The 24,675-nt window shown below is 43.9% G+C and overlaps 10 non-coding genes across 10 annotated transcripts; 6 read left to right on the forward strand and 4 right to left on the reverse strand.

The window, feature by feature from the left end:
* The first annotated feature begins 4,249 nt into the window (after nt 1-4,249).
* On the forward strand, nt 4,250-4,332 carry trnal-cag (transfer RNA leucine (anticodon CAG)). Its single transcript has one exon. It is a non-coding gene; the product is annotated as a tRNA-Leu (tRNA).
* Nucleotides 4,333-5,699: 1,367 nt separating this feature from the next.
* Nucleotides 5,700-5,782, forward strand: trnal-caa (transfer RNA leucine (anticodon CAA)). The gene has a single exon. It is a non-coding gene; the product is annotated as a tRNA-Leu (tRNA).
* Nucleotides 5,783-6,560: 778 nt separating this feature from the next.
* trnal-cag (transfer RNA leucine (anticodon CAG)) lies at nt 6,561-6,643 on the forward strand. The gene has a single exon. It is a non-coding gene; the product is annotated as a tRNA-Leu (tRNA).
* Nucleotides 6,644-7,208: 565 nt separating this feature from the next.
* trnam-cau (transfer RNA methionine (anticodon CAU)) lies at nt 7,209-7,282 on the reverse strand. Its single transcript has one exon. It is a non-coding gene; the product is annotated as a tRNA-Met (tRNA).
* Nucleotides 7,283-7,376: 94 nt separating this feature from the next.
* On the forward strand, nt 7,377-7,459 carry trnal-cag (transfer RNA leucine (anticodon CAG)). The gene has a single exon. It is a non-coding gene; the product is annotated as a tRNA-Leu (tRNA).
* Nucleotides 7,460-8,657: 1,198 nt separating this feature from the next.
* Nucleotides 8,658-8,730, reverse strand: trnam-cau (transfer RNA methionine (anticodon CAU)). The gene has a single exon. It is a non-coding gene; the product is annotated as a tRNA-Met (tRNA).
* Nucleotides 8,731-18,947: 10,217 nt separating this feature from the next.
* Nucleotides 18,948-19,020, reverse strand: trnam-cau (transfer RNA methionine (anticodon CAU)). Its single transcript has one exon. It is a non-coding gene; the product is annotated as a tRNA-Met (tRNA).
* A 94-nt stretch (nt 19,021-19,114) lies between these two features.
* Nucleotides 19,115-19,197, forward strand: trnal-cag (transfer RNA leucine (anticodon CAG)). The gene has a single exon. It is a non-coding gene; the product is annotated as a tRNA-Leu (tRNA).
* Nucleotides 19,198-20,400: 1,203 nt separating this feature from the next.
* trnam-cau (transfer RNA methionine (anticodon CAU)) lies at nt 20,401-20,473 on the reverse strand. The gene has a single exon. It is a non-coding gene; the product is annotated as a tRNA-Met (tRNA).
* Nucleotides 20,474-20,567: 94 nt separating this feature from the next.
* Nucleotides 20,568-20,650, forward strand: trnal-cag (transfer RNA leucine (anticodon CAG)). The gene has a single exon. It is a non-coding gene; the product is annotated as a tRNA-Leu (tRNA).
* The last annotated feature ends 4,025 nt before the right edge of the window (nt 20,651-24,675 follow it).

The raw sequence follows: 24,675 nt of genomic DNA on the forward strand, positions 1-24,675 counted from the left end.
CGCCCTCTCTATTCAGCCGCTCCTCTATGGACGCGCAGGCCCTGTGTGTGTGTGCATGTGTGTGTGTGTGTGTGTGTGTGAAAAGAGCAAGAAGACTGTGACTAGGAGGCTAGGAGATCTCCTCGCCAGTTCTTGGACTTTTTGCTCAATAAAATAGTTAGTCGTCAGTATTTTCTAGTCCATCGTCTGTGTTTACATTCACCCACTGGCAGCCAAAATCCACTATGAAGCGTGTATGCACTGTGACTACTTTTATATTGTAGATTAGCAGCTGGGCATTTCACTCTGTCTCGCGCTGAAGCCTGTCAGTGTCGTCGACCAATCGCAGCAGGCTGTCATCGGTCCAATCAGCGCAGATTAGCTTCGCGCTGAGGAGGGGTTTGGGAAAAAATGAATCGCTGAACGATTCATATGGGAGTCGCTGGGATAATTAGGTAAAAATAAATGCAGATTACAAGACCATCAAAGTGTTGTTTGACCTTGCATGCATATTAGACTGTTGTTGGAGACCCTTACAACCTAAATATGACCCTATTTCATGTATAATATGGGCTGTTTAAAAGTCTTTTTTTCTTAGAATCTTCTAAATTTGGTATTACCTTAATGCTCCTTCTTCTTATTGTCTCTCTTCTGTCCATTCTAAAGTCAATTTTTTCGATTTCTTTCTTTTCATCCATTGTGTCTTTACTTTCCTCTTCTTTATTTTCCAGTTGTTGCTCCTCCATTCCTTCTAAAGTTCCTTGTGATATGTCCAACGGTGTCCATATTCCTTCAGCCATTGCTCCTCCCAGTGAATTATCTTTCATTTCATCTCGATTTCCCGTATTATTCTCTGTATTCTCAACAATTACTTTCTCAACTTCACAAATCTTTCCCAACTCCGTTTCATCCATCATTTGCCTTGCTTCCTCAACAGTCTCTGGGATTTGTGTAACATTTTCTTCCTTCATCCAACACTCACATCTTACCATCACCTTTCTGCAATCCAGGCATTTCACTGCATCGCAATCCCTTGCGAAATGTCCTTGCTCCTCACACTGATAGCATTTAAAATCAGGACAGTCTTTAAACACGTGTCCAGGACCCATACACAAGCGACAAGTTTTCACTTGACGGTTATGCATAATTCGGTATAATATTGTGATCCCTCTAGAGTATCAAATTTTGCACTGTATGGGAGTGATTTTACCTCCTTCGGGAATTTAACCCTTAAATACCTTGTACCATCTGCAATGTCTGTACCTGGATACATTCGCCTTCTGATATCAGATGCAGGTGTTACTCCCCAAAACTTAAGTTTATCCAGAATTTCATCATCCTCAATATAAGCCGGCAAATGTATAAAAGATACAATATACTCTCTTACTTGTAAGTGTCTTACTTCACAATTCTTCCCTTTTATCATGAGTCCATCTTTCAAATCCTCGCCGTCCTCTTTACTTGTCAGAGTTATTTCATATTCCCTTTCCCCCCTTAGTCTTACAGCCAGAACCTTCCCTTTTCCTATCTTCTCAGTCAGAGCCTTTATGATGTCTTCTGCTCAAGCATCATTCACTTTTGTCATATCATCAATCACTGTAGCTTCTTTAGTATAGATTCTATTATCGCCCATTTGTCCGTGTCCAACGTGTTGTCCTACTTCAAGTCCATTATCCAGTTTCCCTTTTCGTTTTCTATCCATGTCCATATCTTTACCTTTTAGTTCTTTTGCATTGGCACTCATAACAGAACACAAACTTCTCAGACAGAAAAGTGCTCCTGGGAAGTGGACGAAATTATCAAAAAAAGAAAAACTCAAACTTTTTCTGAAAAAACAAACAAAACAAAAAATGAGTGATCCTTTCTCACTCTCTGCCTACTACTTCCTTTGCTGCAAGTGCACTATTGCCCTCGAGCATTCCAGGGTGGTATGGCCGTAAGCGATTTTTGTTTTTTTTGGTGAGGTTGTACCTTCGAAAGCTTTACCCAACCTCAGCGTCAGAAAGAGATCAGATCAATACTGGACATTTTTTTTCGCCCACACAAAGAACTCCTTGGTTGAAAGCTTTCATTTTCTACACTTCTGTGAGAGGATGTCAACAAGCGTTGGTAATATAGTGGTGAGCATAGCTGGCTTCCATGCAGATTCCCAGCGAATGTATTCCTTTTGGCTGCCGAAATATTACATGGCCAGGCGCCACTCTTGTGAAGATGTCCCATGACATGTGGGTAAATCAGTGCACTTTGAGACGGTTGGGATCAATATGCTGGACATGTTTTTCAGTGCCGAACCCGGACAAAGAGGGCCTTGGTTGAAAGCATTCTTTTTGAGCTCTTCTGGCAAGAGCTGTCCGCAAGCGTTGGTGGTATAGCGGTGAGCATAGTTGCCTTTCAAGTAATTGACCTGAGTTTGATTCCCGACCAATGCATTTCCTTTTGGCTGCTGTATATATCACTTAGTCCGTTGCAACCCTTGTGAAAGGCAACAGACAAAAAGTAAAAGACAAACAAGGGCTTCCCCATCAGGGAACCGAACCTTGGTCTTCCGCAAAACAGGCAGAGAATCTATCCACTATACTAACGAGGAGCTGTGCGGTTATAGCGTCCGTTCTGACCCCACACAGATCAGCAATGTAATCCAGTCCTAACAGCATTGTCTGCAGCGCTGGCACTAAAGACCTTGACTGACAGCAAGAGGAGGGTTGAAAACTGGGCTTGGACAGCTCTTTCTTCATTAATAATCCTTAATTCTTCATCAGCCTTCGACTGGTCATCAGCAGTAACTTGAGAAGAATGTTATTAGCATGTTTTGCAGCAAACAAAGCACACCATTCATTCTTACACATAGCCCAGCTTTTACTCCACAAAATGTCAGCTTGTCTTTTCATGAGCTGTATCCAGTCAACCCTTGCACTTTTCCAGACACTTTTCTGAGAGGATGTCTACAAGCGTTGGTAATATAGTGTTGGTATATACTGTCCACTATACTAATGAGGATCTGCAGAGTAAAAAAACCCGTTCTCCCCCGAAACACATCAGCAATGTAATCCAGTCCTAACAGCATTGTATGCAGTGCTGGCACTAAAGACCTTGGCTGACAGCAAGAGGAGGGTAGAAAACTGGGCTTGGACAGTTTTTCTTCATTAATAATCCTTGCTTCTTCATCAGTCTTCGACTGGTCATCAGCAGTAACTTGAACAGTGCATCACACAGGAGAACGTTATTAGCATGTTTTGCAGCAAACAAAGCACGCCATTCATTCTTACACATTGCCCAGCTTTTACTCCACAAAATGTCAGCTTGCCCTTTCATGAGCTGCATCCAGTCAACCCTTGCAATGACATTCAAACCGGGGGAGCTCATCACAGTGAATACTGGGTGACAGAAGATGAGAACTCCACCACTGCAGAGTGCAATTATCGACCTCCCTTTTTTTGGGTGAGGTTGTACCTTCGAACGCTTTATCCAACCTCAACGTCAGAAAGAGATGGGATCCATACTCGACATTTTTTGTTCGCCCACACAAAGAACTCCTTGGTCATTTGGCTCAAATTAGGCTATTTTAGGCTATTATGAGATATTAGTTCAATTATGCGCAGTAGGCTATTGACCAACACCCCCTGCATACAGTTTAGGCTACACACTGCAGGTCTACAGTTCTGATGTGTTATGAATTGTTTTAAATGACAGTGAGACATGTTATATTTAGTTTTTATTGTAAAATATACATTATAATCCAGTACAAAGTAAAATAATATTTATTAATGGCCATTGGCAGCGTATAGCCGTTAAGCTTAAATAGTCTAAGTATGTTTTTATTAATATTAAAACAAATTACACAATAGCCAACGTTTGATTTTATTTCGTTTCCGTATATTTTTATCAAACAAAAAATGCAATTGTATTTTGGTTTTAATTTGATTAGAAATGTGAATTTGTATAGAATAAAAATGGAATTTTTTTACGTCAAATGTCAAGCGATAAAGTGACAGGAATGGGAGCATCTTGCCATCATGGCTTCAGACTCAGGAGATGTTCTTGGAACGTCACGCCGCATGCCCTACAGAGGAGCTGTACCCTTTAATAGATTACAGGTAATAAAGTACACCGCCCGGTCACCTAAGTGCTCCCGTGTGCACTCACGACCTTCACATTATGAGACTGACGCGCTGCCTACTGCGCCAACGCGGCGAACTGCGGGAGCTGGGCAAGCTGTGAAACATGGTGCTGCAATGTGGCTCCTAGGAGACAGCTCCGGCTAAGTGTGCATGTCAGGATGGCCGAGCGGTCTAAGGCGCTGCGTTCAGGTCGCAGTCTCCCCTGGAGGTGTGGGTTCGAATCCTACTTCTGACAAAACCTAATCTTTGGTTGTGCGTTCAGGCTCAAGTATTTAACTCTCTGGCGCCATGTCCGAGTGATACAGTAACACTGACAAAGCGCCTATCAATCTCTTTGCGTCACAGTTTACAAAGCATAGCAGTGGCCCTGGCAACCTTAACGGGCACTGTAGACTGCAAGTTTTGAGGCATTTGCGCAACATCAAGGCATTGTCTACAGCAACTCGGAAAAGCATGTGAACAAAACAATGGACGTCGGCTTTAATGCAAGTGCATCGAAAGGGCATCAAAAGAATTGCCTTGGAATGCCATGTAGTGGAATGTCCTGAGATGCCGTTTATTTTTAAGGCAATGTGATTTGCAGGGTTTTTCGACTAATTCTCTTACAACATCAAGTCATGACATTTGACTCTTTGTGGGAAAGAGAAGAAAAAAAGCTGTGTCAGTCAATCAACGCGTCTTTTTCAAGACGCTGTTCTGAATGTGCGTTTCTAGATGTGGTGGTACCTATCTCCGGATGATGGGCATGAGTATCGCATCACAGGTCTGGGGGTCCAGCATGTCGATGCAGTGCCCGCTGACAGCTCATGCTCTCACTGTGAGGACGTGGCTGTTGCACAGCTGAGATCTCAGGCTCAAGTATTTAACCCTCAGGCGCCATGTCTGAGTGATACAGTAACACTGACAACGTGCCGCATCAATCTCTTTGTGCCACAATTTACGCAGCGTAGCAGTGGTTCTGGCAGCGTTAATGGGCACTGTAGACTGCAAGATTTGAGGCGATTGCGCAACATCAAGGCATTGTCCACAGCAACTCGGAAAAGCATGTGTTCAAAACAATGGACGTGGGCTTTAAAGCAAGTGCACTGAAACGGGATCAAAAGAATTGTCTTGGTATGCCATGTAGTGGAATGTCCTGAGATGCCGTTTAATTTTAATTCAATGGGATTCGCAGGGCTTTTCGGCTAATCCTCTTACAACGTCAAGTCATGACATTTGACGGATCCACGTCAAACGTCAAGCAATAACGTGACAGGAATGGGAGCATCTTGCCATCATGGCTTCAGACTCTGGAGATGTTCTTGGAACATCACGCCGCATGCCCTCCAGAGTAGCTTTATCCTTTTTTGCCCCCGGGAAGCATAAACGGCACGGAAGGTAATAAAGTACGCCTACTGGTCACCTAAGTGCTCCCGTGTGCCAAAATGTGCACCCTTGCCCCATGTGAGGCTCAAACTCACAACCTTCAGATTATGAGACTGACGCGCTGCCTACTGCGTCAACGAGGCAGACTGCTGGAGCAGGGCAAGCTGTGAAACACCAGCTTCCATGTCATGGTGCTGCAATGTGGCTCCTAGGAGACAGCTCTGGATAAGTGTGCATGTCAGGATGGCTGAGCGGTCTAAGGCGCTGCGTTCAAGTCACAGTGTTCCCTGGATGTGTGGGTTCGAATCCCACTTCTGACAAAACCTAATCTTTGGCTGTGCGTTCAGGCTCAAGTATTTAACTCTCTGGCGCCATGTCCGAGTGATACAGTAACACTGACAAAGCGCCGCATCAATCTCTTTGCGTCACAGTTTACAAAGCATAGCAGTGGCCGTGGCAACCTTAATGGGCACTGTAGACTGCAAGTTTTGAGGCATTTGCGCAACATCAAGGCATTGTCTACAGCAACTCGGAAAAGCATGTGAACAAAACAATGGACGTGGGCTTTAATGCAAGTGCATCGAAAGGGCATCAAAAGAATTGCCTTGGAATGCCATGTAGTGGAATGTCCTGAGATGCCGTTTATTTTTAAGGCAATGGGATTCGCAGGGCTTTTCGGCTAATCCTCTTACAATGTCAAGTCATGACATTTGACGGATCCACGTCAAACGTCATGCGATAACGTGACAGGAATGGGAGCATCTTGCCATCATGGCTTCAGACTTAGGAGATGTTCTTGGAATGTCACGCCGCATGCGCTACAGAGGAGCTGTAGCCTTTTTTGCCCCTGGGAAGCATAAACAGCACGGAAGGATAATATAGTACGCCTACTGGTCACCTAAGTGCTCCCGTGTGCCAAAATGTGCACCCTTGCCCCGTGTGAGGCTCAAACTCACAACCTTCAGATTATGAGACTGACGCGCTGCCTACTGCGTCAACGAGGCAGACTGCTGGAGCTCGGCAAGCTGTGAAACACCAGCTTCCATGTCATGGTGCTGCGATGTGGCTCCTGGGAGACAGCTCTGGCTAAGTGTGCATGTCAGGATGGCCGAGCGGTCTAAGGCGCTGCGTTCAGGTCGCAGTCTCCACTGGAGGCGTGGGTTCGAATCCCACTTCTGACAAAACCTAATCTTTGATTGTGCGTTCAGGCTCAAGTATTTAACTCTCTGGCGCCATGTCCGAGTGATACAGTAACACTGACAAAGCGCCGCATCAATCTCTTTGCGTAGCAGTGGCTCTGGCACTGTTAATGGGCACTGTAGACCGCAAGGTTTAAGGCGTTTGCGCAACATCAAGGCATTGTCCACAGCAACTTGGAATACCATGTGTTCAAAACAATGGACGTGGGCTTTAAAGCAAGTGCACCGAAACGGGATGAAAAGAATTGTCTTGGTATGCCATGTATCGGAATGTCCTGAGATGCCGTTTAATTTTAATTCAATGGGATTCGAAGGGCTTTTCGGCTAATCCTCTTACAACGTCAAGTCATGACATTTGACGGATCCACGTCAAATGTCAAGCGATAACGTGACAGGAATGGGAGCATCTTGCCATCATGGATTCAAACTTAGGAGATGTTCTTGGAATGTCACGCCGCATGCCCTACAGAGGAGCTGTAGCCTTTTTTGCCCCCGGGAAGCATAAACAGCACGGAAGGTAATAAAGTACGCCTCCCGGTCACCTAAGTGCTCCCGTGTGAGGCTCAAACTCACGACCTTCAGATTATGAGACTGACGCGCTGCCTACTGCGCCAACGAGGCAGACTGCTGGAGCTGGGCAAGCTGTGAAACACCAGCTTCCATGTCATGGTGCTGCGATGTTGCACCTGGGAGACAGCACCGGCTTAGTGTGCATGTCAGGATGGCCGAGCGGTCTAAGGCGCTGCGTTCAGGTCGCAGTCTCCCCTGGAGGTGTGGGTTCGAATTCCACTTCTGACAAAACCTAATCTTTGATTGTGCGTTCAGGCTTAAGTATTTAACTCTCTGGCGCCATGTCCGAGTGATACAGTAACACTGACAAAGCGCCGCATCAATCTCTTTGCGTCACAGTTTACAAAGCATAGCAGTGGCCCTGGCAACCTTATTGGGCACTGTAGACTGCAAGTTTTGAGGCATTTGCGCAACATCAAGGCATTGTCTACAGCAACTCGGAAAAGCATGTGAACAAAACAATGGACGTGGGCTTTAATGCAAGTGCATCGAAAGGGCATCAAAAGAATTGCCTTGGAATGCCATGTAGTGGAATGTCCTGAGATGTCGTTTATTTTTAAGGCAATGGGATTCGCAGGGTTTTTCAGCTAATTCTCTTACAACGTCAAGTCATGACATTTGACTCTGTGGTAAAGAGAAGGAAAAAAGCCGTGTCAGTCAATCAACGCGTCTTTTTTAAGACGCTGTTCTGAATGTGCGTTTCTGGATGCGGTGATTCCTATCTCGGGATGATGGGCACAAGTATCGCATAACAGGTCTGGGGGTCCAGCATGTCGATGCAGTGCCCGCGGACAGCTCATGCTCTCACTGTGAGGACATGGCTGTTGCACAGCTGAGATCTCAGGCTCAAGTATTTAACCCTCTGGCGCCATGTCAGAGTGATACAGTAACACTGACAAAGTGCCGCATCAATCTCTTTGCGCCACAATTTACGCAGCGTAGCAGTGGCTCTGGCAGTGTTAATGGGCACTGTAGACCGCAAGGTTTAAGGCGTTTGCGCAACATCAAGGCATTGTCCACAGCAACTTGGAATACCATGTGTTCAAAACAATGGACGTGGGCTTTAAAGCAAGTGCACCGAAACGGGATGAAAAGAATTGTCTTGGTATGCCATGTATCGGAATGTCCTGAGATGCCGTTTTTTTTAATTCAATGGGATTCGAAGGGCTTTTCGGCTAATCCTCTTACAACGTCAAGTCATGACATTTGACGGATCCACGTCAAACGTCAAGCGATAACGTGACAGGAATGGGAGCATCTTGCCATCATGGCTTCAGACTTACGAGATGTTCTTGGAATGTCACGCCGCATGCCCTACAGAGGAGCTGTAGCCTTTTTCGCCCCCGGGAAGCATAAACAGCACGGAAGGTAATAAAGTACGCCGCCCGGTCACCTAAGTGCTCCCGTGTGCCAAAAGGTACGACCTTGCCCCGTGTGAGGCTCGAACTCACGACCTTCAGATTATGAGACTGACGCGCTGCCTACTGCGCCAACGAGGCGGACTGCTGGAGCTGGGCAAGCTGTGAAACACCAGCTTCCATGTCATGGTGCTGCGATCTGGCTCCTAGGAGACAGCTCCGGCTAAGTGTGCATGTCAGGATGGCTGAGCGGTCTAAGGCGCTGCGTTCAGGTTGCAGTCTTCCCTGGATGCATGGGTTCGAATCCCACTTCTGACAAAACCTAGTCTTTGATTGTGCGTTCAGGCTCAAGTATTTAACTCTCTGGCGCCATGTCCGAGTGATACAGTAACACTGACAAAGCGCCGCATCAATCTCTTTGCGTCACAGTTTACAAAGCATAGCAGTGGCCCTGGCAACCTTAACGGGCACTGAAGACTGCAAGTTTTGAGGCATTTGCGCAACATCAAGGCATTGTCTATGTAGCCGGCGCCGGTCTTAACGGCTCGACTACCCCTCTGCGTTGTGTTGTGTTGTGTGAAGTAAAGAAACGAAGTCTGTCTGTAGGTTCAGCGGTCTCATTTAATCAAGTGCTGCACAAACAGAGAACATGCAGTTGTGATTCTTCTGTTATAATTCCTCTTACGCCTGCTCACTCTGCTCTGTCCTCTGACAGACTCAAGCAAGAATAACACAGTGAATATAACATATTAGATATTGAGAAAAAATAAGTCATTATAAAACTGTTATCTTGTTAATATTTTAACTTCCCAGACAATGCGTTACAAAAACTTCACTTTATATATATATATATATATATATATATATATATATATATATATATATATATATATATATATATATAAAACATTTACCAGTATTTTATATAGCACATTAAACATCAAATACATTAAACACAAAAAACAATACCTGCACAAACAGAGAACATGCAGTTGTGATTCTTCTGTTATAATTCCTCTTACGCCTGCTACAGTTAAACATTCACACACAAAAGAGATCGAAAATCAGTAATCAAAATTCACATTTCACAGGCTAAAGTTCATGCTAATATTGTCCACTGCACTTCTCGTGGTTAAAATGACAGTTTGGCAGGTTAAAACATGGCATAAGGAACCCAAAACATACTCATATAACTCATGTACATGTTATATAACATATTATAACAAAATTCACTTCATCTATATTACAAATCTTCTACTTTATACACATTTTTCCACGGGACAGGAGTAAATGCCTACCTCACTGCTCTGTCCTCCGACAGACTGAAGCAAAGCGCGCGCTATGTCACTGACATCATCGCGGCAACGCACGTCAATGACGTCATCGCGCCGACGCGTCAAAACAAAAATAAAACATTTCCTCTTTCTTTTTCCACATTAATTACCAACAACACAAAGATTTTGCGTGAATTTATAACGAAAACATAAATTAATTTAATACCTGTTACATTCACCCCCTTCTAAATTCACCAAAATCCCTAAAACTTAAACATTTACAAACATTTGACTAAATTATTCGAACCATCTCTTAACCTATTCAGCTTGAAAATGCTACCTTAAAAAAAGGTTGAGAAAAGTTTAAAGGGTGATCAGACCTTAAAAAGCCCCTCAGAATAAATGATGCCTTTTACACCATAACAGGTTCCAAATATCAAATCATAAAGTCAACAATAACATGCCTATTTAATCCATGTCAAATGAATTAAAGTACATTTATAGGAATCAAGCTACTTCTCAAAGAGTGTATTAGCGGACGTGAACTTGGACAATGAAATAAATCTCTAAAACAAGGTAAGTAATGACTGGGATTTTCTACCCAATGTGTTTGTAATTGATTTAAAGTTTAACTGTCTCTGTCTCATAGATTCAATGAGACGACTGACTTTTTTCACTACTCTACCAGCACGTGTGACTTGTCCTTGTGTGTTTTCAATGTTCTGAGTGTCTCGATCTTCAGTCTCATGATTAAGCTGTTCTGCTGTGTCTGTAATGGATGTGTTTCTGTCATCATCAACATTGAAACAGTCTGTCTGACTACTACGAGGCTCTGTTATATGACTTTCATCCTCAAAGGACTTCTCAGAGCAATCATCATCCTGACTTGGCTGTCCTCCATCAGTGTAGAACCACCCAGATCCAGTTTCACTTGGCGTGCTTTGACCCCGTGAATGTTCCGTTCCATCCAGCACCCAAAAACTTGTTCGTTCCTCTGAACAACTGCTCTCCAAACAATCTGAGAGATCCTGAGTCTTTGAGGTGGCAACGGACTGTTCCTCATCACGTTCCTCTAAACACAAATCACTGGCTCCTCCAAATTCCATCTGAGCAGGTAAAAAGCTGATGTCCAACAAGAGGTTACGATGTAGAACTCTCTTAGCTCCGTTATTGTCTTGTACCACATATGTATGTGTCCGAGGGTTCCGTTTGATGACTTTAAAGATAGTGGATTCCCACTTATCAGCAAGTTTCCTCCTTCCTCTCTCTCCCTTATTAGCAATCAGTACATGATCTCCAATGTTCAAATGCGTGCCCTTTACTTTTTTGTTATATCCCTGAGCTTGTTTTTGTTGCTCTTTGGCAGAATGCTTTTGTGCAATGTCTGCTGCTTCATGGAGATAAGAGAGTAACGTCTTGGCGTAAGTACTATAATCCACTACCACAGGATCTCGTAATACCTGTTTGAATATCACGTCTACGGGGAGTCTTGGCACGCGGCCAAACATAAGGTAAAACGGTGGAAAACCGGTTGTTTCATGTACAGTGGCATTATAGACAAAAGTCAGGGTCTGAATTTGTTGAGGCCATTGATGTTTAGCTTTTAATGGCAAAGAGCGCAGCATTGCTCCTAGAGTTCTATTAAATCGTTCAGTTCCTCCGTTACCCATTGGATGATATGCTGTGGTATGTGATTTAACAACTCCTGACAACTTAAGCAACTCAGCGATCAGACCACTCTCAAAATTAGCACCTTGGTCTGTGTGTATACGTTCCGGGAATCCATAAACACAGAAAACGTGATCCCACAGCTTCCTTGCCACCTGCTTAGCTGTCTGATTGGCACACGGAAACGCATGAGCTAATTTTGTGAAGTGGTCCGTAACCACTAACACGTCGACAGTTTTGCTTTGAGTCTTCTGCACTCCAAAAGTCCAAGCATACAAGTTCCTTGGGTGACGAAGTTCTGATACTCTCTAATGGGGCTCTAGCGGATGGTTCAGGTGATTTAGCGAGAATGCATCTTTGGCAACATTTGACATAGGCCTTGACGTCCTGCTCCATCTTAGGCCAAAAGAATCGCTGCCTTGCCAAATAAAGTGTCCTTGCTTGACCCTGGTGTCCTGCAAGATCGTGAATGCCACTCAATGCTTTAGCCTTAAGACTTTGGGGAAGCACATACTGATATCGCTTCTGCTTACATGTAGGGTCCTTAGATACTCGATAAAGTATACCATCAACAATTGTAAGTCTCTCCCACTGCTTGCTGAGAAACAGTGCACCCAGGTTGAAGTTTGCCTTTTCTCGCCTGGAGGGTCTTCTTTTGCGAGACACAAAAGGGGCAATTGTGGCTATACTGGTATCCTGTTCCTGTCGTTGTTGAAGTTCCTGTAAAGGAGAGTTCCGTTAAGGTGTCCAGATTAAAAGGTGTGAACTGCTGAACAGCCTGAACTAAACGCATTGCCCAAGACTCTGCTGCTTGCTCCCAGTTGTTAAGAGCTTCACAAAGAGCATTAATTTCATTAGCATCACAATAATCTGAAGTAGCTACTGAAGGAATCTCTTTGGGGTCAGACTCTGACTCTTGGCGGTGACACTGAACTTTCAGTCTGAATGCGTCCTGGATTCTTTCCTCACAAACTTCTTCAGCCTCAGACAGCAGGCACTTATAGAATTCATTGAGCAACCTATTACTGACTGTCTTTGCAAAAGGATCACGACTAAGAACATCAGCCACCACATTCTTACTTCCCGCTATGTGACGTATATCAAAAGTATATGGGGCTAGCTTTGCGACCCAGCGTTGTTTGCATGCATCTAGCTTCGGTTTAGTCATTATGTATGTCAACGGATTGTTATCCGTCCATACGGTAAATGTGTTCCCCTTAAGCCAATGACTAAACTTCTCGCAAACACTCCACTTTAAGGCCAAAAATTCAAGGCGGTGGGCCGGATATCGTTTCTGTGAGGTACTGAGTGTTTTGCTTGCAAATGCAACAGGTCTAGCTTTGTCTTCTCCCTGTGGTACTTGAGCTAATACTGCCCCCAACCCGTCTAAAGAAGCATCAATAGACAGGATGAAGGGTCTCGAAAAATCAGGATGTGCCAGGATTACACAGTTCAAAAACTTCTCTTTCAGTGAGCTGAAACTTGCATCACACTCTGCTGTCCAATCAGAAGATTTCAGTTTTCTATAGGTACCAGCCTGTTTTGTGATCTTTCCCTTTCCCCCCCTCTTCTGTCCAGCAGTGAGGGCAAACAAAGGTTTTGCAATAGCAGAGCAATTAGCTATGTAATGCTCATAATAAAAGACCATTCCCAGAAAGGATTTTATTCTTTTAACAGAAGGAGTAACTCCGTCATCGTCCATAAGATCTGACTTGTTCATACGTGAGATTACATCCACCTTTTCTGGCTCAACAGAAACCCCACCCCCTTCGATTACATGCTCCAAGAATTTTACGGATGTTCGTAACAGGTGACACTTTTGGGGACTCAGTTTCAGATTGTTCTGGCGGAGTCTTTGGAATACTTCCTCTAACCTACTCAATGCTTCCTTCTCAGTGGCTGCAAAAACTAGTAGGTCATCTAAATAGCACAATAGCTTAGTGAAATTCAGATCACCAAATATACTCAGCATCATCTGCATAAACGAAGCGGGGCTATTACATAAGCCTTGTGGCATGCGGTTGTATTCATGCAGACCAAGTGGGGTGGTGAATGCAGTAAATTTCTTGTCTTCCCCATGCATAGGTATATTATAGAAACCTGAAGTCAGGTCCATTGTGCTAAAATAGACATTCCCACCCAAAGATGCCAAACAGTCTGACTGATGTGGGAGTGGGTGCGCGTCTTTCAAAGTCCTGGCATTGAGCCACCTAAAGTCGGTGCAAATTCTCAAACTACCATCCTTTTTCCATACCATGACTAGTGGTGAGGCAAATTCACTGATGGACTTCCTTATTATGCCCTGATTTTCCATTTCCGTCAAGACTTGTCTCAGTTTTTCGTAATGAGCAGGTGGAACTCTTCTGTAAGGAAGGCGAAATGGGCGTTCGTCTGTCAGACGGATCCGATGAGAGAAGCCTTTTGCCTCGCCACAGTCCAAAGCATGTTTAGAGAAGATGTCATTATAATTAACTAATAGCTGAGCTAACTCTTGTTTAGTGGAGTCACCTACTTGGCACAAATCGATGTCTAAATCCTTAAGGCCAACCTCTACAAGTTTCTTCTTGAAATCCTCAGAGTTAGATTCAGGGCTAGCTATTACTTGTTCCTTTCTATCAACCTGACTAGTGTTCTGGAAAGCTGTGAAATCTTCAACGGCTACACAGGGCGAAACATCTGCTAGCTTGCAATTCCTCTTCAAAGTCACTGGCTGATCGGAAAGGTTCATAATTTTCATGGGGATATATCCATCACCCCACATAGGTGTGATAATGCGGGCAACCAGAATGTTTCGTTGCATGGACTTTGAGGACGTGGGCTCGACAACCACTGTGCTGCCTGGAGACATAGGAGTGTTTTTCGGGAGTCTGCCCCAAACAAGATACTCCTGTTTTGCCATAAGAGTCACAGCTTGTGTCAGTTTCACAGTTCCAATCTTATTAGGAGTTTCAGTACCCTGCCATCTTGTCAATCCTGCCATCATATCAAGAAATTGAGAAGCATCAGGAGCCAATGATGAATCACAGCTCTGAGTGGCCACTCTCCAGTAGTCATCACTGCTTTTCATCTCATGCATGAGGTACTTTATGACATTAGATCCAAGGATAAGATCATCTTTTTGTCCTGGGACCACAAGAATGGGAACAATACACTGAACACCGTACACTTTTATCTCCACTTCATACATGTACTTAGGGCGGGTTTGATGACCTCCACACCCAACCAGGACGACTCGCTCAGTCAGTTGTTTGTCATTGGTGAGTATGCTTTCTTCCATCAATCGCGACGCTGTATCTTCGCTTACTGTACAGGCCATGGAGCCGGAGTCCAACATTCCCTTTACTTGGAACGTTTTATTTATGATTACTGGAGCATAAAACATTTCACTAAACAGTTCAATTTTTTGTGAATTCTGCATGACTACTTGACTATCTCCAGATTGAGCTGAGGAAGCATTCTCGTACCATCGCTCCCAATTAATCTCACATTGTTGGTTGAGGGTTTGATATTGTTCACCTGCACATTCCCTCTCTATGTGCAGGTCCGTCAGTTTAACAGCTGTTGTTGTTCTTGACTCATATTCATATTGGGAACACTGGCCCCGTATCTTGCCTTAGGGCATTCTCTTCTCCAGTGGCCTGGCATACAGCATGACAAACACAGACCTTCTCGTCTGCAGTGCATGGTAGTAGAGTGATCAGTTGCTTTGCAGACTCTACATGGTTTCCGGACTGACCGATATCCACCTGACATATATGGAGTATGGATTGCTATCTGACTGTTCTCCTTTAATATCTAATATTCTTTAATTCAAGGTTACGTCCCTGTCTTTTTAAACAGTGCTCTGCAACATCAACAGCTTTATTCAAACGTATCCAATAGTCCATTGCATTCTCCCCTACTGCAGGCAGAGTGTTATAGAAATCAGCAAGTGGCATTGCAGAGTATGTCAGTTCACTAAAGTGCTGCTTAAGAATGTCAATAACAATTTTCGGGTCTTCACCAGGTTTTAAAGATGAATTACTACGCAATGTAACTTTAATTAAGTCTCTTGCTCTCCCCCCAAGTCTAGATATCATCTCTTGAGCCTGCTCTTCTTTGGGCACACCTCTCTTTCTTAGATAAACATCAATTTGTTCTTCCCACTCATGGATAGAAAGTTTACCAGTGCCATCTCCACGAAAGCTTGGTGGCTCTTTCACGTCAGAATGCATCACTAATTTTACACCAGTCATGTTCAGAGAATGCGATTCAGCTGAGGGTGTTTCTAAACCTATATTCTGATTGTTAGATACTTTGTCCCCCTTTTCATTTCCCTTACACAACTGTGCTGAGATTGATTGTCCTATCTCATGTGCTAATTGCGAAATAAGGTGGCTCAAATCAGTGGAAGGTGTGTCTGACCTGGGAACCTGACAATCAGTTTTTATGCGTGTGGAACTAACCACTGGAGAATCAACAAAACCCATAGCTCCCGGTGCATGAACTATATCTCTTAAAAAATCTACCCCTTCCTCCTCCAATATATACATCATCCTCAACATCGTCAGCAGCGTAAGTATATGACATTTTCTTTTCTTCAAAATTATTATCACTATAATTATTATTCAAATATTATTATTTTATTACGATTAGACCAACCGAGAAAAAAATATATAACTCAGTCAAGTGTCTTTGCAGGTCTCCAATAGAAAAAAAATGTCAGCTTCCACTTTTATTTAGTCTCTGTCATATTATCTTCACTGATGTTTAACAATGAGTCTTTGTACCTCTCCAGCAGATAAGAAGGGAAAAGTTCAACCAAATCCTTAGAATGAAGAATACAGCATACAGCAACATCCGGTGGTCAATCTGATGTTGATCCTTTCAAAGGTCACGGCACCAATGTAGCCGGCGCCGGTCTTAACGGCTCGACTACCCCTCTGCGTCGTGTTGTGTTGTGTGAAGTAAAGAAACGAAGTCTGTCTGTAGGTTCAGCGGTCTCATTTAATCAAGTGCTGCACAAACAGAGAACATGCAGTAGTGATTCTTCTGTTATAATTCCTCTTACGCCTGCTCACTCTGCTCTGTCCTCCGACAGACTCAAGCAAGAATAACACAGTGAATATAACATATTACATATTGAGAAAAAATAAGTCATTATAAAACTGTTACCTTGTTAATATTTTAACTTCCCAGACAATGCGTTACAAAAACTTCACTTAATATATATATATATATATATATATATATATATATATATAAAACATTTACCAGTATTTTATATAGCACATTAAACATCAAATACATTAAACACAAAAAACAATACCTGCACAAACAGAGAACATGCAGTTGTGATTCTTCTGTTATAATTCCTCTTACGCCTGCTACAGTTAAACATTCACACACAAAAGAGATCGAAAATCAGTAATCAAAATTCACATTTCACAGGCTAAAGTTCATGCTAATATTGTCCACTGCACTTCTCGTGGTTAAAATGACAGTTTGGCAGGTTAAAACATGGTATAAGGAACCCAAAACATACTCATATAACTCATGTACATGTTATATAACATATTATAACAAAATTCACTTCATCTATATTACAAATCTTCTACTTTATACACATTTTTCCACTGGACAGGAGTAAATGCCTACCTCACTCTGCTCTGTCCTCCGACAGACTGAAGCAAAGCGCGCGCTATGTCACTGACGTCACCGCGTTAACACACGTCAATGACGTCATCGCGCCGACGCGTCAAAACAAAAATAAAACATTTCCTCTTTCTTTTTCCACATTAATTACCAACAACACAAAGATTTTGCGTGAATTTATAACGAAAACATAAATTAATTTAATACCTGTTACATCTACAGCAACTCGGAAAAGCATGTGAACAAAACAATGGACGTGGGCTTTAATGCAAGTGCATCGAAAGGGCATCAAAAGAATTGCCTTGGAATGCCATGTAGTGGAATGTCCTGAGATGCCGTTTATTTTTAAGGCAATGGGATTCGCAGGGTTTTTCAGCTAATTCTCTTACAACGTCAAGTCATGACATTTGACTCTTTGTGGGAAAGAGAAGGAAAAAAGCCGTGTCAGTCAATCAACGCGTCTTTTTCAAGACGCTGTTCTGAATGTGCGTTTCTAGATGCGGTGGTTCCTATCTCCGGATGATGGGCACGAGTATCGCATCACAGGTCTGGGGGTCCAGCATGTCTATGCAGTGCCCGCGGACAGCTCATGCTCTCACTGTGAGGACATGGCTGTTGCACAGCTGAGATCTCAGGTTCGAGTGATACAGTAACACTGACAAAGCGCCGCATCAATCTCTTTGCGTCACAGTTTACAAAGCATAGCAGTGGCCCTGGCAACCTTAACGGGCACTGTAGACTGCAAGTTTTGAGGCATTTGCGCAACATCAAGGCATTGTCTACAGCAACTCGGAAAAGCATGTGAACAAAACAATGGACGTGGGCTTTAATGCAAGTGCATCGAAAGGGCATCAAAAGAATTGCCTTGGAATGCCATGTAGTGGAATGTCCTGAGATGCCGTTTATTTTTAAGGCAATGGGATTCGCAGGGTTTTTCAGCTAATTCTCTTACAACGTCAAGTCATGACATTTGACTCTTTGTGGGAAAGAGAAGGAAAAAAGCCGTGTCAGTCAATCAACGCGTCTTTTTCAAGACGCTGTTCTGAATGTGCGTTTCTGGATGCGGTGATTCCTATCTCCGGATGATGGGCACAAGTATCGCATCACAGGTCTGGGGGTCCAGCATGTCGATGCAGTGCCCACGGACAGCTCATACTCTCATTGTGAGGACATGGCTGTTGCACAGCTGAGATCTCAGGCTCAAGTATTTAACCCTCTGGCGCCACGTCCGAGTGATACAGTAACACTGACAAAGTGCCGCATCATTCTCTTTGCGCCTCAATTTACGCAGCGTAGCAGTGGCTCTGGCAGCGTTAATGGGCACTGTAGACTGCAAGATTTGAGGCGATTGCGCAACATCAAGGCATTGTCCACAGCAACTCGGAAAAGCATGTGTTCAAAACAATGGACGTGGGCTTTAAAGCAAGTGCACCGAAACGGGATGAAAAGAATTGTCTTGGTATGCCATGTATCGAAATGTCCTGAGATGCTGTTTTTTTTTTAATTCAATGGGATTCGAAGGGCTTTTCGGCTAATCCTCTTACAACGTCAAGTCATGACATCTGACGGATCCACGTTAAACTTCAAGCGATAACGTGACAGGAATGGGAGCATCTTGCCATCATGGCTTCAGACTTAGGAGATGTTCTTGGAATGTCACGCCGCATGCCCTACAGAGGAGCTGTAGCCCTTTTTGGCCCCGGGAAGCATAAACAGCACGGAAGGTAATAAAGTACGCTGCCCGGTCACCTAAGTGCTCCCGTGTGCCAAAAGGTACGACCTTGCCCCGTGTGAGGCTCGAACTCACGACCTTCAGATTATGAGACTGACGCGCTGCCTACTGCGCCAACGAGGCGGACTGCTGGAGCTGGGCAAGCTGTGAAACATCAGCTTCCATGTCATGGTGCTGCGATGTGGCTCCTAGGAGACAGCTCCGGCTAAGTGTGCATGTCAGGATGGCCGAGCGGTCTAAGGCGCTGCGTTCAGGTCGCAGTCTCCCCTGGAGGCGTGGGTTCGAATCCCACTTCTGACAAAACCTAATCTTTGGTTGTGTGTTCAGGCTCATGTATTTAACTCTCTGGCGCCATGTCTGAGTGATACAGTAACACTGACAAAGCGCCGCATCAATCTCTTTGCGTCATAGTTTACAAAGCATAGCAGTGGCCCTGGCAACCTTAATGGGCACTGTAGACTGCAAGTTTTGAGGCATTTGCGCAACATCAAGGCATTGTCTACAGCAACTCGGAAATGCATGCGAACAAAACAATGGACGTGGGCTTTAATGCAAGTGCATCGAAAGGGCATCAAAAGAATTGCCTTGGAATGCCATGTAGTGGAATGTCCTGAGATGCCGTTTATTTTTAAGGCAATGGGATTCGCAGGGTTTTTCAGCTAATTCTCTTACAACGTCAAGTCATGACATTTGACTCTTTGTGGGAAAGAGAAGGAAAAAAGCCGTGTCAGTCAATCAACGCGTCTTTTTCAAGACGCTGTTCTGAATGTGCGTTTCTGGATGCGGTGATTCTTATCTCCGGATGATGGGCACAAGTATCGCATCACAGGTCTGGGGGTCCAGCATGTCGATGCAGTGCCCACGGACAGCTCATACTCTCATTGTGAGGACATGGCTGTTGCACAGCTGAGATCTCAGGCTCAAGTATTTAACCCTCTGGCGCCACGTCCGAGTGATACAGTAACACTGACAAAGTGCCGCATCATTCTCTTTGCACCTCAATTTACGCAGCGTAGCAGTGGCTCTGGCAGCGTTAATGGGCACTGTAGACTGCAAGATTTGAGGCGATTGCGCAACATCAAGGCATTGTCCACAGCAACTCGGAAAAGCATGTGTTCAAAACAATGGACGTGGGCTTTAAAGCAAGTGCACCGAAACGGGATGAAAAGAATTGTCTTGGTATGCCATGTATCGAAATGTCCTGAGATGCTGTTTTTTTTTTTAATTCAATGGGATTCGAAGGGCTTTTCGGCTAATCCTCTTACAACGTCAAGTCATGACATCTGACGGATCCACGTTAAACGTCAAGCGATAACGTGACAGGAATGGGAGCATCTTGCCATCATGGCTTCAGACTTAGGAGATGTTCTTGGAATGTCACGCCGCATGCCCTACAGAGGAGCTGTAGCCCTTTTTGGCCCCGGGAAGCATAAACAGCACGGAAGGTAATAAAGTACGCTGCCCGGTCACCTAAGTGCTCCCGTGTGCCAAAAGGTACGACCTTGCCCCGTGTGAGGCTCGAACTCACGATCTTCAGATTATGAGACTGACGCGCTGCCTACTGCGCCAACGAGGCGGACTGCTGGAGCTGGGCAAGCTGTGAAACATCAGCTTCCATGTCATGGTGCTGCGATGTGGCTCCTAGGAGACAGCTCCGGCTAAGTGTGCATGTCAGGATGGCCGAGCGGTCTAAGGCGCTGCGTTCAGGTCGCAGTCTCCCCTGGAGGCGTGGGTTCGAATCCCACTTCTGACAAAACCTAATCTTTGGTTGTGTGTTCAGGCTCATGTATTTAACTCTCTGGCGCCATGTCTGGGTGATACAGTAACACTGACAAAGCGCCGCATCAATCTCTTTGCGTCATAGTTTACAAAGCATAGCAGTGGCCCTGGCAACCTTAATGGGCACTGTAGACTGCAAGTTTTGAGGCATTTGCGCAACATCAAGGCATTGTCTACAGCAACTCGGAAATGCATGCGAACAAAACAATGGACGTGGGCTTTAATGCAAGTGCATCGAAAGGGCATCAAAAGAATTGCCTTGGAATGCCATGTAGTGGAATGTCCTGAGATGCCGTTTATTTTTAAGGCAATGGGATTCGCAGGGTTTTTCAGCTAATTCTCTTACAACGTCAAGTCATGACATTTGACTCTTTGTGGGAAAGAGAAGGAAAAAAGCCGTGTCAGTCAATCAGTCAGTCAGTGCCCGCTGACAGCTCATGCTCTCACTGTGAGGACATGGCTGTTGCACAGCTGAGATCTCAGGCTCAAGTATTTAACCCTCTGGCGCCATGTCCGAGTGATACAGTAACACTGACAAAGTGCCGCATCAATCTCTTTGCGCCACAATTTACGCAGCGTAGCAGTGGCTCTGGCAGTGTTAATGGGCACTGTAGACCGCAAAATTTGAGGGGTTTGCGCAAACATCAAGGCATTGTCCACAGCAACTCAGAAATACATGTGTTCAAAACAATGGACGTGGGCTTAAAAGCAAGTGCACCGAAACGGGATCAAAAGAATTGTCCATGTAGTGGAATGTCCTGAGATGCCGTTTATTTTTAATTCAATGGGATTCGCAGGGCTTTTCGGCTAATCCTCTTACAACATCAAGTCATGACATTTGATGGATTCACGTCAAAATAGCATCTTGCCATCATTGCTTCAGACTCAGGAGATGTTAAACATTTACTTACCTTACAGCACTTACCTTTTACCTCACAAATTAAGAGATTTGACCAGATACTTAGTCTGCAGGTGGTAACCAAGTCAGCAGCTGTATGTTATGATGCAAATACGTTAGCATAGTGTTATACATTTATAGCTTACCTATGTTAACACAAACGTGACAAGACATGACCATACATAAAAAATCATAACAATGTGTATTATTTACTTACCCCCCATAACATAGAGGCTGCGTGGCTACAGGACCTTCCTAAACCAGCTATGCACGAACATCCTGTAGTCTCCACTGATCCCTACTTACTAAGTAGCACCCATGCTGAGTGGCATGGACTGCTCGACTGGCTGGGGTGCACATTTGCTTTTAAAAAGGGTCACCCTCGCTGTGTAATAGAACACGACCCACTTTCCCACTATGCAAATATTGGTAGGCTTCGGTACTTTTTATAATTCTTCATAGACGCTCCATCTACTCATTGTGACAGGACAAAGTAATTAAAAATATCCCCGTAAGTTACCTCTGGCCACTTTTTCATGTCGTCTACCCACATTAACGGTGAAGATGGATGGGGCAATATGAGACCATCTGATCGTTGTAGCGAGGTTTCACCGTACTCCCAGCTCAAAACATTAACTGAACTAACATTAAATGCCTTTTTTTTTTAAATACAGCTAATTATACACTATGTAAAAACTTCTGAAACTATCATCTGATGTACTGTGTCAGCATACCGGAAGTTGGATGACAAAATGCAGAAGAGCGAAGAATTAAAAGTGGGCGGGGCGGAATAAGGTGAATATGCTTGGTTTGTTTTTATTATGCTTGGCATCACTTCCTTTAGTCTCTAAACAAATCTAGATAAAACTAAACAAAAATAGACAAAATGAGACAATCTAAACAAAACTATACAAAACCAGACAAAACAAAAGTAGACAAAATCTGACAAAACAAAACTAGACAAAAGTAGACAAAATCAGACAAACAAAACTAGACAAAAGTAGACAAAATCAGACAAAGTAGACAAAATCAGACAAAACAAAACCAGAAAAAACTAGACAAAAGTAGACAAAACAAAACTAAACAAAAATAAACAAAAGACCATTGTAAATTCACACCCCTACTCGATACAATTATAGACCTTTTTCTTGGCTGCTGCATGGAGGGCGCCATAGCGACCAGCATCTTCCGGTAAAATGTTTAGAACTTCTGTTTACAGCGTTTACAACCGGTAATTTGCGCTCCGAAAATGGGTTTCAATGGCGTTTTAGTGGATTACGGAGTGTTTTTGTGACAACTTTGAAAGGTGTGTGTTAAAGCTGTTATAATCTGTCAGATCAGTGGTTCAAGCGTGAGAGAAAAACGTTATCGTAAGCCATGTTTGTTTTCGTTCTGCTTAATCACGTGCCCCAAAAAAAGATATTTAAAATAAACAAATCAATATGATGTCTTTTGACTGCTTTCTTTAATAACTACATTACACAATACTTGTACTTTTACTTTTAGTACTTGAGTAGTAAATTTTGAAATAAACTACTTGCAATACTTAAGTACAAAAAATGTTGAATACTTTAGTACGTCCACTTAAGTATGGTGCTTAAGGAGCACTTCAGCTTCTCCTCAAGTCACTTATTGATAGAGTGCCTGTACTTTTACTTAAGTCTGGGTATCTAATATTTTATACATCTCTGCTAAGTTGTTGCTAGGCCGTTGCTAAGGTGTTGCTATATGGTTGCTAAGGTGTTGCTAGTTGGTTGCTAAGGTGTTGCTAGTTGGTTGCTTAGGTATTGCTAGGCGGTTGCCAAGGTGTTGCCAAGCAGTTGCTAACCTGTTGCTAGGTGGTTCCTAAGGTGTTGCTAGGTGGTTGCTAAGGTGTTGCTAAGCTGTTGCTAGGTGGTAGCTAAGGTGTTGTTAGTTGGTTGCTAAAATGTTGCTAGGTAGATGCTAAGGTGTTGCTAGGTGGTTGCTAATGTGTTGCTAGGCTTTCTCTTAAGAAAATATGAAAGAAGTTTTGTTTTTTACCCAGACATTTAATAAGTAACTGCAGATATGGAAAAATTTGCAGGGGTGGCGAAAGCATCTTGCTTGTCGGAGGAGGGGATTATGAAGGGACAGGAAGTGTTCGTGTGCAGATTTGAATGGCAGACCGCGCAGGAAAGATTACGGTATCCTAAGAAAACTGTTGTGCAGATCAGTATCCATGGCCCCCCAGTAGGCACACTGTATAACGTTCGAATGCTACGTTAGGGCATTCTAGCAGGTGATCGAAGTGTAATAGTGAATTCGCCGCAATCCACCTGTCGTTCTGTCGAGGGAGGTGCTATGGGTAAAAGGAATGTACAAAGGTCGATGTCAGCACCTGATAGGATGAGGTTCATGAAGGCATTGGAGATCAGGGGTGGTTACAGGACTGAAGCAATATGCGGAATGGGCAGAGGCGTGGCTGTGGTTAGGGTGAAAGAGTGCCATGTGGATGAAATGTGAGTAGGAAGGGTAGACTGTTGGGGAGGGTTAGTAATGGAGGTGGGTGCTTGGTGAAGGGATGTATAGAAGAAAAAGGTGGGGATATTGGAAGAGGGGAAATGAGTAGGGAGAAGAAGAGCATTAAGACTTGTAGAGAAAGACTGGGTAGAAATAAGCTGGGTTGAAGAGTGAGGGCGGTTGGAAGGAAGAGAGAATGGAGGAGGGTTGAGAGTGGAAGGGATGGCTGAAGGAGTAGGGCTGGAGTTTTCACTGGAATGTGGAGCTGGAGGTCAAGGGAGGGGGTGGGATTGCTTTTAATTGCTTTTCTTAGTTGCTTTCTTTGATGGTCTGGGGAGATTTCGTGCATGCAGGGCTGTGGTGGGTTGAGGATAGGGGTGTGGCAGGAGCGAGCGGTTCTGCTGTCCTGAAGGGGCGAAGTTGGTGACAAGATGGATCCATAGAGTTTTGGTTGTTCCGTTTTATAGAAGCGGCTGGGGATGGAGATTCCGGTGTTTATGACCCAAACCCTTAGGTTTCTGTAGGATCCCCATGCCGAATCTTCTGGGTTTTACCATTCCACAAGAATTGAGAGATAGAACTATCTAATGTAGCAAAGAAAGTTTTTGGGATAAAAATTG

Source organism: Danio aesculapii, chromosome 4, assembly GCF_903798145.1.
Source record: "Danio aesculapii chromosome 4, fDanAes4.1, whole genome shotgun sequence".
NCBI lineage: Eukaryota > Metazoa > Chordata > Actinopteri > Cypriniformes > Danionidae > Danio > Danio aesculapii.